Here is a 13,450-nt window from a genome sequence, read left to right on the forward strand (position 1 = left end):
TATTGCTGCACCTGCTAAGTGGCTGCTGGCCCCACTATATGGATAGAGCCACACCTAGTACAAGAGTCTCCCCATTGCTATTTATATCTCCCTATCCAATCTTATATACGTGTCAGGGTGGGGTGCCTATTCCCCTGCATGCTTTGAAACCTATAGCACCTGGGACGCACACTTGGGATCCGGTTCCTCTGCCCCTCACATACACATGAGGAATCCTAGGTGCTCAATACGTCATACTGTCTCGTTCATCTCATGTGTAAACTATGGACAAATACATGACTAAACGTGTTTAGTTGCTTTTCCCAGAATGCGCCACGATATGCAAATAACGGGGACTATGATTGGCTCCCTGACATTACCCACACTGCGACTGATGCTACCCATTTCACTACCCAACAAAGACCCATAATATGCATGTGTCTGTCTGTCTGTCTGTCTGTCAAAGTATGTGTCTGTGTCTGTTTGTGTGTGTTTGTGTGTCTGTCTCTGTGTGAAAATGTGCCTGTCTCTGTGTGAAAGTGAGTGTGTCTGTGTCTGTGTCTGTCTGTCTGTGAAAGTGAGTGTGTGAAAGTGTGTGTGAGTGTCTGTCTGTCTGTCTGTCTTTGAAAGTGTGTGTGAGTGTCTGTCTGTCATGTAACTTGCACATCTGTTAGGGCACCATATGCAGAGATGTACACATATTGTTCCTTTTCCATATACACTCACCTAAAGGATTATTAGGAACACCATACTAATACTGTGTTTGACCCCCTTTCGCCTTCAGAACTGCCTTAATTCTACGTGGCATTGATTCAACAAGGTGCTGAAAGCATTCTTTAGAAATGTTGGTCCATATTGATAGGATAGCATCTTGCAGTTGATGGAGATTTGTGGGATGCACATCCAGGGCACGAAGCTCCCGTTCCACCTGTAGCGTAAGGTACACTTATACATTTCAATTAAAGAAGTGAATTTATAGTATCACCTTATCACGAATCCTGGAATCTTGTAGAACTCAATTTCTGTAATAATTGGACACAGACACCAATTCCAAAGATATAAATTGTCAAATTTATTCAAAACAAAGACTAAATGTAGCACTACACTAATTATACAAAAGGGAAAAACTAATTAAAATTCAACTCTATATCAACAAATCAAAGACAAATCACTTCCGTGACCAAATCAAAGACCATGGGATCGCATATGATAACACAAATCGTTAAACAAAAGAGGTTATAAACACATTGACTACAATACCAGTTAGTAAGATGAAGGTGAGTCTCTTGTTAGTATTATTAGTCAGACATTAAATAACTACGCAGGTTAGTATTTATGTCAGGTAACTTCTCGTTATATATATATCAGTCTCATTAACGTTTAGGTGGAGAGAAAGACCCTATCATTACTTGTTACCACAATTTCCCTTAACTGATTATTATTCAATGATTAAGGATAGGCAGGGCCACCTATAATCTGGTGTCTATTAACTTGTGTCAATTTCAGACTAAACAGTTAAACAGGAATGAGAAGATATTTCTCGGCGTTGACAGATTTTATTTCTAAAATTATCAACAAAACAGTTTAATGCAACACACATTTATATTTAAGAAAACTAAATGATATTACACATTCTAGAGTTATGAATCACAGATTAACATTTCTAATTGATTTCTCAAATGTCATGAATCATGAACTCCAAACTGTTAAACTTATCTGAACTTCGTCGCAGAGAGGCCTCTCTGGCTTCGGGCTCAGATAACAGCACACGGCACGAGGTCCGTGTGGTTTGGAACAAAGGCAGTCCGGTTCGGCTTTGTCCAAGAACTTCCACTCAGTCGATGCACCTGGAAGTTGGGGTTTCGCGAATGTAGAGTCTTTTCCAAACAGATTTTCCACTGGTTTGAAGGCTCCAAGGTTGTGCACAAAATCTTCTTTGTAAGCAGGTTTCCCCCGTAGTTACTTGAAGACAAAGTCTTTGAGGAAAGCAGGGCCCTGTTTGTTCCAAGGGTCAAGTTTCTTAAAACTCAAATAGCTATTTAAATGACTGACACTTTCGTATTCAGTCGACTTAGTCATTTGTCCAGCTGTAAAACTCCACTGATCAGGTGGGCACAGGCGGGCAGCACAGTCTGTAAAGTTCTTTATTTAATAAAGTCCTTTAAAAGAATTCTTTGTACGGCTCAATCTCCTTCTCCCAGTTTAACTCTTCTGTTGCCGGCAAAGACTTGGTTGGTTTCTGGTTCCGGTTCGGGCAACAGAGCTACAGGTTGAGCTGTGGCAGCGAGTTACTGGTTCAGGTGAGAGAGAGAGAGAAAGAAAGGCCGTGTTTGTCCTTTATAGTCTATCAGATCAATAGGTGATTGGTTCCTGAGTTCTTGAGATTGGATTTCGGTTTCAGCCCCCAGTGTCCTATTGGAGGGGGGCTTGATTTATGACTGATGTCAATCCATGCCATCTTTTGGAAATGCCGGTTGGCCTGGGTTCGTAGCTCTATGTCGGGATTTCGGCTCTCATCCACTTCAAAGAGTTTTTATCACCTACAGGCCCCTTTCTCCAGACATCTCATAGCAGAATAACAAACTATTTGGACTCTTCTCGGTGCCATCCTCCCCAAAACTGTCACTTTGATGCAAACCAGTTCCAAGCTGATGAGCTAAGGAAATCTGATAACTTTGGGGGGGAGAGGTCTTCTTTAGATCCGTGCTTCAGCTCAGAGCCCAAATACTCTTATCCAAATACACCCAACATAACGCTACACACCACATCCCAAAGATGCTCTATTGGGTTGAGATCTGGTGACTGTGGGGGCCAGTTTAGTACAGTGAACTCATTGTCATGTTCAAGAAACCAATTTGAAATGATTCGACCTTTGTGACATGGTACATTATCCTGCTGGAAGTAGCCATCAGAGGATGGGTACATGGTGGTCATAAAGGGATGGACATGGTCAGAAACAACGGGCCGTGGCATTTAAACGATGCCCAATTGGCACTAAGGGGCCTAAAGTGTGCCAAGAAAACATCCCCCACACCATTACATCCACCACCACCAGCCTGCACAGTGGTAACAAGGCATGATGGATCCATGTTCTCATTCTGTTTACGCCAAATTCTGACTCTGAAATCGAGACTCATCAGACCAGGCAACATTTTTCCAGTCTTCAACTGTCCAATTTTGGTGAGCTTGTGCAAATTGTAGCCTCTTTTTCCTATTTGTAGTGGAGATGAGTGGTACCCAGTGGGGTCTTCTGCTGTTGTAGCCCATCCGCCTCAAGGTTGTACGTGTTGTGGCATCACAAATGCTTTGCTGCATACCTCGGTTGTAACGAGTGGTTATTTCAGTCAAAGTTGCTCTTCTATCAGCTTGAATCGAGTCGGCCCATTCTCCTCTGAGCTCTAGCATCAACAAGGCATTTTCGCCCACAGGACTGCCGCATACTGGATGTTTTTCCCTTTTCACACCATTCTTTGTAAACCCTAGAAATGGTTGTGCGTGAAAATCCCAGTAACTGTGCAGATTGTGAAATACTCAGACCGGCCCGTCTGGCACCAACAACCATGCCACGCTCAAAATTGCTTAAATCACCTTTCATTCCCATTCAGACATTCAGTTTGGAGTTCAGGAGATTGTCTTGACCAGGACCACACCCCTAAATGCATTGAAGCAACTGCCATGTGATTGGTTGGTTAGATAATTGCATTAATGAGAAATTGAACAGGTGTTCCTAATAATCCTTTAGGTGAGTGTATATGTATGTATGTATGTATGCATGTCCAATTGCTTTGACAATTCAAATGCACTGAATTGAGAGAGAGAGAGAGAGAGAGAGAGAGAGAGAGAGAGAGAGAGAGAGAGAGAGAGTTGTAGTCCAGACCACTGCAAAATTCCTGCTGAAGTGATCTGGATCACCACACAATGGCCCAAGGACCACTGCAAACTTGGATTTCAATGTATTTGTGTAATCTGTGTTGCAATAGCACCTACCATGTTCCTTTGTGGTGATCTGGTTAATTCTGATCTGGGAAAACCACAATCCTGCAGGTTTAATAAGTCTCTCTACACATCAGTCCCTGAGTACCTTCAACCAATGGTCATTTTGACCAATTAAGCCCAAGAATTGAGTCAATTAAGTTGTCAAGGACTACCCAGTGAAGACGTGAACTCACGACTAGGTCACACTGTGAGCTCACCAGAGCAGACATTACACTGAGCTCACTGTGAGCTCACTTAGCGCTTTTCCAGCGACATGGTGACGGTGCTGGAGCCGGAGCCGCTGCCCGTAGCCGGTGGCTAACCCACCTCTATGTTACAAATGTTCCCTAAACACTTATTTTGCAAGATCAATAAAAATCCTTTAAGAAATTTAAACTTTTACTGACACACATAGTTAATAGCAATGTATTATAACTTTACCAAAAATAATAATCTGTATATCTTTAATTGTTTAGACGTTATTAAGATATAATGCATCTTTCACATAGGGAACATTTGTAACATGTTAGGAAAAACAAACAAATGATTTGAAAATATTCATAATTACAGCATACAATTTGTCAGGCTTCATAAGAATGGTATTTATAACATACTCTGTAAAAATCAAGCAAATAGCATTTGTGGTTCACGAGAAAATATATATATATATATATATATATATATATATATATAATCAAAGCTATCAGACTATAGCAGCCGGTGTATGAAGACACATACGATTATACAGCATTATTTGGCAGCTTCGCAAGACCTAATTTTAAACGTTGTTGGTAAGTTAGATAATTAGTGGGGACCCTCTATTTGCAGTTCTTCCCCTCCATAATTGCTAAAATAAAGTTTTACTGACATTTTATTGACCCTACCACTGCATAGGGCACATCTGTAACATGAACGCTACTGAATGGCACATACATTGAAAACTACGGAGAACTGAGACAAATCCACTTTACACTTCATAAATAATCTTAAAACGTTTCCAACCAAGGCAACACCCACTTGAAATACGTTCATTCTCATTTTTGGTAAACAAAAAGAGAGATTGTTACATATGTTCCCTATGATGCATCTACAGAGAGAGAGAGACAGACAGACACTAACTCTCTCTCTCTCTCTCTCAGCTGGGAGTGTGTGGGAGGGGTCTGCAGTGAGCGGGAGTGCTGCTGAGAGCTCTGTCCTTTGGCTGCGTTTTTTTGTTGCTTTACTTTTTTCAGTTTGTTTATTTTGTCTTCTGTTTTCAGTGCTTTTCTTATTGTGGGGGAACAGGGGAGGGGAGGGGGGAGTACCGGTAGTTCTTCCCGGGTCGGGGGGTCGGACCCCCTGAATGCGTCTTTTGAAAAACTGACCCGACGCCATGGAGTCAAGATCGCTCCGGTGCAGTTCTGCCCCCTAGAGCAGTGTGTGTTAGCGGTTGGGGAGGTAGCAGGGTGTGAAAATATCAAGTCTGCTGCCATTGTTATCTTCTTAAAAACCACTGATCTGCTCAATCAGCTAGTGGCTAATGGCACAGTGTTAGACGACACTTTCACCCCGGTGTTGCCGCTCGCTGCTCCTGCCCGGAAGGTAACGCTGTCTAACGTCCCTCCGTTCATCCGCACCGGCTCGGGCAGCTGATGTCCGGCATTAAGAGGGTCCCGCTGGGCTGCAAAGCCCCGCAACTGAAACACGTCGTGTCCTTCCGAAGGCAGCTGTATATGATCCTCAATAACATCAATGAGGATCTTAATGTCTCCGAAGTTGGATCTCTCTTGCTGCCACCACCACGAAGATTGCTCTTTAGTAATGTTGGAAAGTCAAAGACAGCAACCGTCAGGGTTCTTGCATATGACGTATTCGTGCTGCACCTCTCTGCAAGGATCCAGGACAGTTTGTCAATGTAAACTCCAGTGCCTGGGAATATTTCCACCTAAAAGACAATGGTAAATAAAAAACAAGTTTATCCCCAAACTATTCTTATATTATGTTAAGTGGAATACATTATCAGTAAGGCTGTGATTTTGTTACAGAAATGTGTTATTAAAGACCACAGTATGTCTCAATTCTAAGTTTATTAATTTACAGACATAATAAAGTCAGTGAATCTGTGACACCCATAATTCAATTACATTCTTATTATCAACTATAACTATGAATATAACTGATAATGTAGCATCATTAGATTGTTTACAACCAATATTTGTTTTCAATATATATATTTTTACCTTGTCTTTGTAATATTGTAGACCAAGAGTGTTATACCTGTTTTGGTGATTCTTTGTCAGATTCAGAACAATTTGCTGTGGGGCTGTCAGAACCACTTGATGGTGACACACTTTTGTCTTCATTGCTGATAAATGTGGCTTTTGTTACAATTTTTTTCAGATTGTCCAAAAGGTCTGGAATCTCTGGAGAAAAAAACCTTAGTATTAAATGATAATCATTTCTAGTAATATATTTAATGCAAAGTGAAAACAAAACCATCAATGCCTGCAATTATACTTGAGAGACTTGCTCTATGTTATTGGCAAACTGACCTTTTTGTGGGTCATTAACATTAGCTACAAAAAAAATAAAAAAGATAAAATACAAGAATTTCCAGGTCTAATGTAATGCATATAGTCATTAATGTAGGATTATGAAGTTATGTTGAAAAACTTTATTTAATAATCAGTATTATTAAACTATTAGACAGTGCACATTAAGAGTCTGTATTGTGGTTCTAGATTACTTCAGTATGATCAACTATAATACATTACTCTGGAATCTAAATTACTGAAGAATAACATTTATCAAGGTAAGGAATTATTTGCTATAAATAAAAAAACTTACCATCAACCATACGGTTTCGAAGACATTGGTTTTCATTTTTAAGTCTTGTGTTTTCCTTTTCGAGCTGCTTAACGTTTTGCTGTAGCTCAACTTCACTGGACTCTTTAAATGTCTGTAGAATATGACGGGATCTAATTCTTGAAGCTCCATCGGTTTTCTTTCTTATTTTGTGCTGTATTCAGAGAGGAAAAGAGTTTAAAATGAAAATATATATATATATGAATATGATTAAAAAAAAACAATCCTGCAATACATTTATTTAATATTTGCAGTAATTATCTCACCGGTAACTGTGGTTCATCAAGGTCACTATCATCTGAAATTTGAAGTTTTTTGTTTGGTTTAGGTACTGTCTTCATTTTAGGACAGGGCATTTTTGTTAGGTCATTAAGTTTTCTTCTTAGTTCGCCTTCTTTTCCTAAAATAAAAATAAAATAAATAAAACCCTGCATTATGTCCACAGATATTTGGGGATTATATTTATTTGTCATAAAAATACTGTGCTTTGACCATACAAATTAAGATGAACAGCCAACACTGAATCAAAACTGAAGTTAAATTATATCTGGTTTAATTTATTTTGTGATTTGGGGGATTTTATTGTAAAGCACAACACACAATAAATCGTTCTTACAAATGCCAGTCAAGTATGACGAGTTTTTAGCGCCCTCACCACCACCTACCATGTTATGAGAGTATGTTAGAAGTACAACACATTAATAACTTAAACATTCATTTCAAATATACTGTGATTGTATATATCAAATAGCATGTAAAGACTTTAATGTTTTTTTTTTTTAAATAAACATTGTTACCAGTCATAATGATCTGCGCTTCATGGACAGGCCATCCACCTTTTGGAGGTTTGTTTGTGTCTCTCCACTCTGCTCTGAAGTTTCGAGTCGTCTCTTCGTCATCATCAGCAATGCTGAATAAATCAAAATTGCGAAAGCAAGCAGTGGGAATCACGCTGTAAGAGTCTTTGTCGACCCCGCTTTCCCACTTCACCAACGCGTGCATCACCGCCATACTACCTTCACCTTCTCGTCCGTTTTTTCTGCGCGTTTTTCCCCCGACAAGTCACGGCACAAAAAACAGTCCCGCTCTGCATTCTGGTACTTGGCGTTCTTAATAACACCAACAGGGTGTAATCGCATAGACCACTCGAGTATAAAGTACTACATATCCCATCTGTTACAGTTTTTTTTCTTCTTCTGAAACTGCAAGCGCACTACATAAAGTTTGGCAAATGAAGAAATTTGGATGATGAGTTTACAATCTTATAAACAGTATTTAAGTAAACCTAGATATGCAATTCCAAAAAGAACAGCATCGAGATGGAGAAACAGGATACAAAAATAATAATACAATGTTTATACTTTTTGTATTTTAATTACAGTATGTAATTATTGCCTTTTGATTTACATTTACAGAAAAAGAACGGCGGCAAACGTGGACTACCCAACAAGAAGCAACAAAGTTACTAAAATATCAGATTCTCAGGTAAGCTTCATGCAGCCATACATGTATAATTATAAAATCAATCCAAAAAATAGACCTTGTTTACCCTACAACTGATTTGAGTGTTAATTCTATTTAAGATATAAAAAAATATTTTGTTTTCTGAACTAATAATCTGTGAACATTCTATTATCTCTATAATTTTAATTAATACATTTATTTTATTATTGGTGGAACATTATATTTTTCAGCTCAGATGATTTCACGTACCATCAATTTTTCTGTTAATAAATGTGCAACAACAAATCAGATGGATAGGCCCCTACATATGAACATTAAGTTAAAGGCCTAGAGTGAGTGTTCTTCACTTCCAGTCATGGCGGGCCACAATCCAGCTCTTTGTAACTCATCAACAACCAAAGACCTGGGAAAAGGGTTAAATGGCTTCAGTTAAGCCAATTAGGTAATTAAGAGCTCAACTGGAAAAAAAACAGCAGGCATAGGGGTACTTTAGGACCACAGTCACTGATATAACCTACAATGTTGTTGTAATGAAAATCAGCAGACAGTGGGCCTCCTCCAGGACTAAGGTTGAGAAGCACTGGTCTTGAAGACCACAATAACAATCGACCTCAAGGGCTAGGGATATTCGAGGTGATGCTAAACCAGTCCTGAATGTTTAAATATAATGTTATTTTCTTGTAGTGTGCCGTTGCTGTTAATGCAACCAGTTATATTGAGCCATCAAATACAGAAGCTGACGAAAGACATCAACATGTAAATTTAGTTGTAAATTTAAAGTGTGTGTGAAAAGTATTTTGTATATGGAGATTAACCCATAGTTTCACAGATAAATTGTGGACCAGTGATATTCAGGATCTTCAAAACAAGTCCTGAATGCTCAAACTTAACACTTCTTTTTTTAGAGTGTCGTTGCTGTCAATCCAGCCAGTGATGTGGAGCCATCAGATACAGAAGCTGATGAAAAACAACATGTAAATTTCCTAAATTAATATGGTGCATCAAAATACTTATTTAGCACTTTCAACTGTTTCTTTGTGATTCCTAAAATTACTTTACAGGCTGGGGCTGGGGGAAGACACTGCGCCCGCCTGGAGAAGCCTGTACAAGCCCCCCTCAATAAGAGAGCTGGCAATCTGCAGTGGAGGGTGTTACACACCATTATTGCTGTCAATTCTTTTATTACTGTTCTTAACCCTGCTGTGTCCGACGCCTGCCCATTCTGTGCTCAGAGAGAGACCGTGTTTCACTGTTTCAGCACTTGCTCTCGGTTGTCACCCATTTTTAGTCTTTTAACTCGTCTTTTTACTGATCTTAACCTGATTTTTAACACAAAGGTTTTTATTTTAGGGGCGCGATACACCAGAAGGACCAAACATGTGGACCAGCTGGTAAACTTCTTGCTGGGCCAGGCTAAAATGGCCGTCTATAAGACTAGGAAGAACAGAGTGTGTGGGGAGGGCAGTGAGGATGCAGTGAGAGTGTTTGCCATGCTGGTCAAGTGCAGAGTCAGACTAGAGTTTAACTATTACAGGCTGATGAATGATTTGGAGAGTTTTGAACAGGTCTGGTGTATTAATGATGCCCTTTGTGAATTGTATGACGGGGAGTTGGTTTTTATTATGTAATTCATTTATAGGGTTTAGTATTTGATGGTTGTTTTGTTGTGTGTATTGGGTTGCTTTCTTTAAAAGTGTACAGATCAGTGGCGGAGTTAATGCTTGTTGGGGGGAGACAAACAAAGGGGAACACTATTTTTTATTTATTTATTTATTTTCTTTTGTATGAATTATTGCGTGTTGCAAACAGGCAATGAAGTCTGATAAAAGTCAAAAAGTCTCTCTCTCTCTCACACACACACACACAGCCAGCAAGACACACAGAGCCAGCCAGCTCAGCGATGACATCACAAACATCTCTCTCAGGTGACTCCTATGACATCACAGAGCACGTACATTCCGTTGCTTGCCGTCTGTCAACCACTCAGTCACTGCCAGCCAGACTGGCTGGCTGACTGGATGGTGGGGCTGCTTGCTGCTGCTGCGTACCTTAGCAAGCTTATTTGCTTGACCGGCCTTCCTCCTCCGCCCACATGCCCACCTATGTCCGATCTGCTGTTCACCTGGATCACAGCTCCGCCCCAACAAGGCAGAGCCTCCCAAGAATGGTACAAACTCACCCACGATCCCCTCCACGGAAAGCTATAGCAAAAGGCAAAAGCATTATACGTAATGAAGAGGAACCCGAGTCCAAGACGCATCCGACCAGCCATACATATTTGTGTGTATTAAAGATCACATTTTATTACATTTAGATTTTCTGTACTTTATTACATCTTTTTGTGATTTTTAAATGTATTGTTTCTTTTCCTTATATATGTATGTATGTATGTATGTATGTGTGTGTGTGTCTGTGTGAAAGTGTATGTGTTTGTGTGTCTCTGTGTGAAAGTGAGTGTGTGTGTGTCTGTCTCTGTTTTTGTGTGTCTGTCTCTGTGTGAAAGTGAGTGTGTGTGCGTGTGTCTGTCTGTGAAAGTGTGTGTGTGTGTGTGGGTGTGACAGTGTGTATGAGTGTCTGTCTGTCATGTAACTCGCACATCTGTGAGGGCACCATTTTTGCAGAAAGAGATGTACACATTTTGGAGCAACATATGCTGCCATCCAGACATCGTCTTTTCCAGGGACATCCCTGCATTTTTCAGCAGGATAACGCCAAACCAAATTCTGCCCAGATTACAAGCGCATGGTTGCGTAGGCAGAGAGTGCGGGTGCTAGCATGGCCTGCCTGCAGTCCTGACCTGTCTCCGAATTGAGAATGTGTGGCGCACTATGAAGTGCAAATTAAGACAACGAAGGCCCTGTGCAGTTGCGCAGCTGAGGAAATGCATAATGGATGAATGGGGGGAAATCCCACTTGCTAAACTTAACCAAGTGGTGTCTTCAGTGCCCAAGTGCTTAATAAGTGTTATGAAAAGAAAAGGTGATGTTACATAGTGGTAAACAGTCGACTGTCCCAACTTTCTTGGTTTCTTTTCACTGCTAATGAGATGCTGTAGAGTGAGTTAGTTATATTGCTTTCAGGATCTCTAATCGTATTGATGAGTTCATGCAGCATTTGTAATTGAATTTCAAAAAGAAATCCTTGCTGTCTGGCCTGTGTGTATGAGATGTACTCTGTCAATCTTTGGCTAACAACTGAAACATTGGTAGAACAGAAATGGCAACATAAAAAAGAAAAGTACATTTTAAAAGAGCACATTAAATAGGATGAATATACAGTTTTTTACAATCACTTTGTCACTCATTTCAGAACCTTGATGTCATTTTTCAAAACTCTAGACACAAAACTCAAAACGGTCATCACTTGTAACACAGGCTGTCCAATGTTCAAAACATTGCATTGTGCATTCATATCTTTAAAGAAACCTTGCACTTGCAGACTTGTTGGTTCAAATAATTCATTTATCATGAAATACCATAGTAACATTTATTTAGATCACCCACACAGAAGATACCGATAGTTTCACTGTGTAGTTGTTCGTACAATCATTAAATATTGTAGTACAAAATATGTGATACATGTTTCATTATGGTACTACACATAAATACATCACTGTAAAAGGACTAGTAGAGAGAATACTACAGACACAGTGGAATCATTGAACAAAATCTGAAATGTATTGATGCAATACAATCAAATCACACCATAGGTTTCTTTGAAGCCATGCAACAATAATTAGCTACAAAAAAGAACAAAACTACAGTAAAATGTCAACTGCAGTGTTCCTCACCTGGCTTAGTGTAAAACAAAGGATTGATTACTGTACTTCTGAATTTCCATCAGCCCTGTGTTCAGGTTCAGGTTCTCACAACCATTTTTCACAAGAGGCATCTTGAAACTGAACATACCTGAACATACTCAGTCATCAGCTGCTTCACTCTGTCTGCATTTCTTTCAAAAGGCACACTATACTCTGTGCTACACATTGGTATGCAGTATACAGTCATTTGACAATTGAGAGTAGCCTAATGTTTAGTGCATGCTGAAGACTTGCCGCTTCTCAGTACGGAAATTTCTGATGATTGAGGCCACAGTTGATCCTGAGTTGATTCTGAGGTTTGATTGAATCATTGTAGCTGCCTCAGTCATGGTCATGCCATGATTTACAACATGCTCTACAACTATTTCTCGGATTTCACTGGACACTATTTGCTGTTGCTGCCGCTGTCTGGTCCGTGGCCTTGTCCTCTACCACGTTCCCCCAACACCTCTCAAATTAGGCCCATGGCTGCCTCTCTGGTGAGGCCTAAGCCCTCCTCTATGACGAGGCCCACGACCACCTCTCAGAAGGGGTGCATGTCCCCTTCCATTCCTTTGACCACCACGTCTTCCTCCTCCCACTGCTTGACCTCTATTGTGACCTGGATGACTTGCCGGCTCCATGTTATCACTGTGTTGCTGGGGTGGATAGCACTCATTTCACTCGATACTCGTACCACAATGTGAAATCAATCATCAATAACCAGTTGGCAGTATTGGAAAAGCAATTACAAGGGCCTGCATACATACAGTAATGTCAAATCTGATGTGGAAGAACAATCATCTTCAACCAGGTTGGAGCGTTAGTTGCAATGCCTTTAATACACGCAGCGTGGAGAGGAACAGTGACTCAAGTAGATCCCAAAGTCGCTCTGCCTTCATTTTAACAGTCAGAGCTTTTATACACAAAAATCAAAGAGCTGGTTATAATCAGAAAGTCATTACTATGTTATCTTAAAAGTTAGCTAAGCAGAATTTATATCATTATAGGACAGAGTTCATAGATCAACACATGGATTAGGGAGCAGGCACTTCAATCATACTGTTTGACATTGTCTCCAAGATTCTCATCGTAAATAACAAACAGAAATCAAACTACCTTCTGGCCTGACCTTCTAGCTTGACCTTATCTTTCTTAAGTATACAAGAGAGAAAAACAGGTATTAGAGAAAAAATTTCTAACTTTCCTTCCACACTGCAAACATGGTGTGGAAAAGTGCTACATGATGATGAATGATGATGAAATATTACATCCATAGATAATGTAGTCCAACTGGTTCATGCTCCTCGTTTATTGATGTCAATGGATCTCATTATCCTGAAACTTTCATGATCGAAACATGGAATATTGTTTGTCAGTTTCCATAAA

At 39.9% G+C, this 13,450-nt stretch overlaps 1 non-coding gene across 1 annotated transcript; it reads right to left on the minus strand.

Moving 5' to 3' along the window:
* Positions 1-10,398: 10,398 nt before the first annotated feature.
* On the minus strand, positions 10,399-10,513 carry LOC136769185 (U5 spliceosomal RNA). Its single transcript, XR_010822143.1, has one exon. It is a non-coding gene; the product is annotated as a U5 spliceosomal RNA (small nuclear RNA).
* Positions 10,514-13,450: the final 2,937 nt, after the last annotated feature.

This window comes from Amia ocellicauda, chromosome 14 (genome assembly GCF_036373705.1).
Source record: "Amia ocellicauda isolate fAmiCal2 chromosome 14, fAmiCal2.hap1, whole genome shotgun sequence".
Classification (NCBI taxonomy): Eukaryota; Metazoa; Chordata; class Actinopteri; order Amiiformes; family Amiidae; genus Amia; species Amia ocellicauda.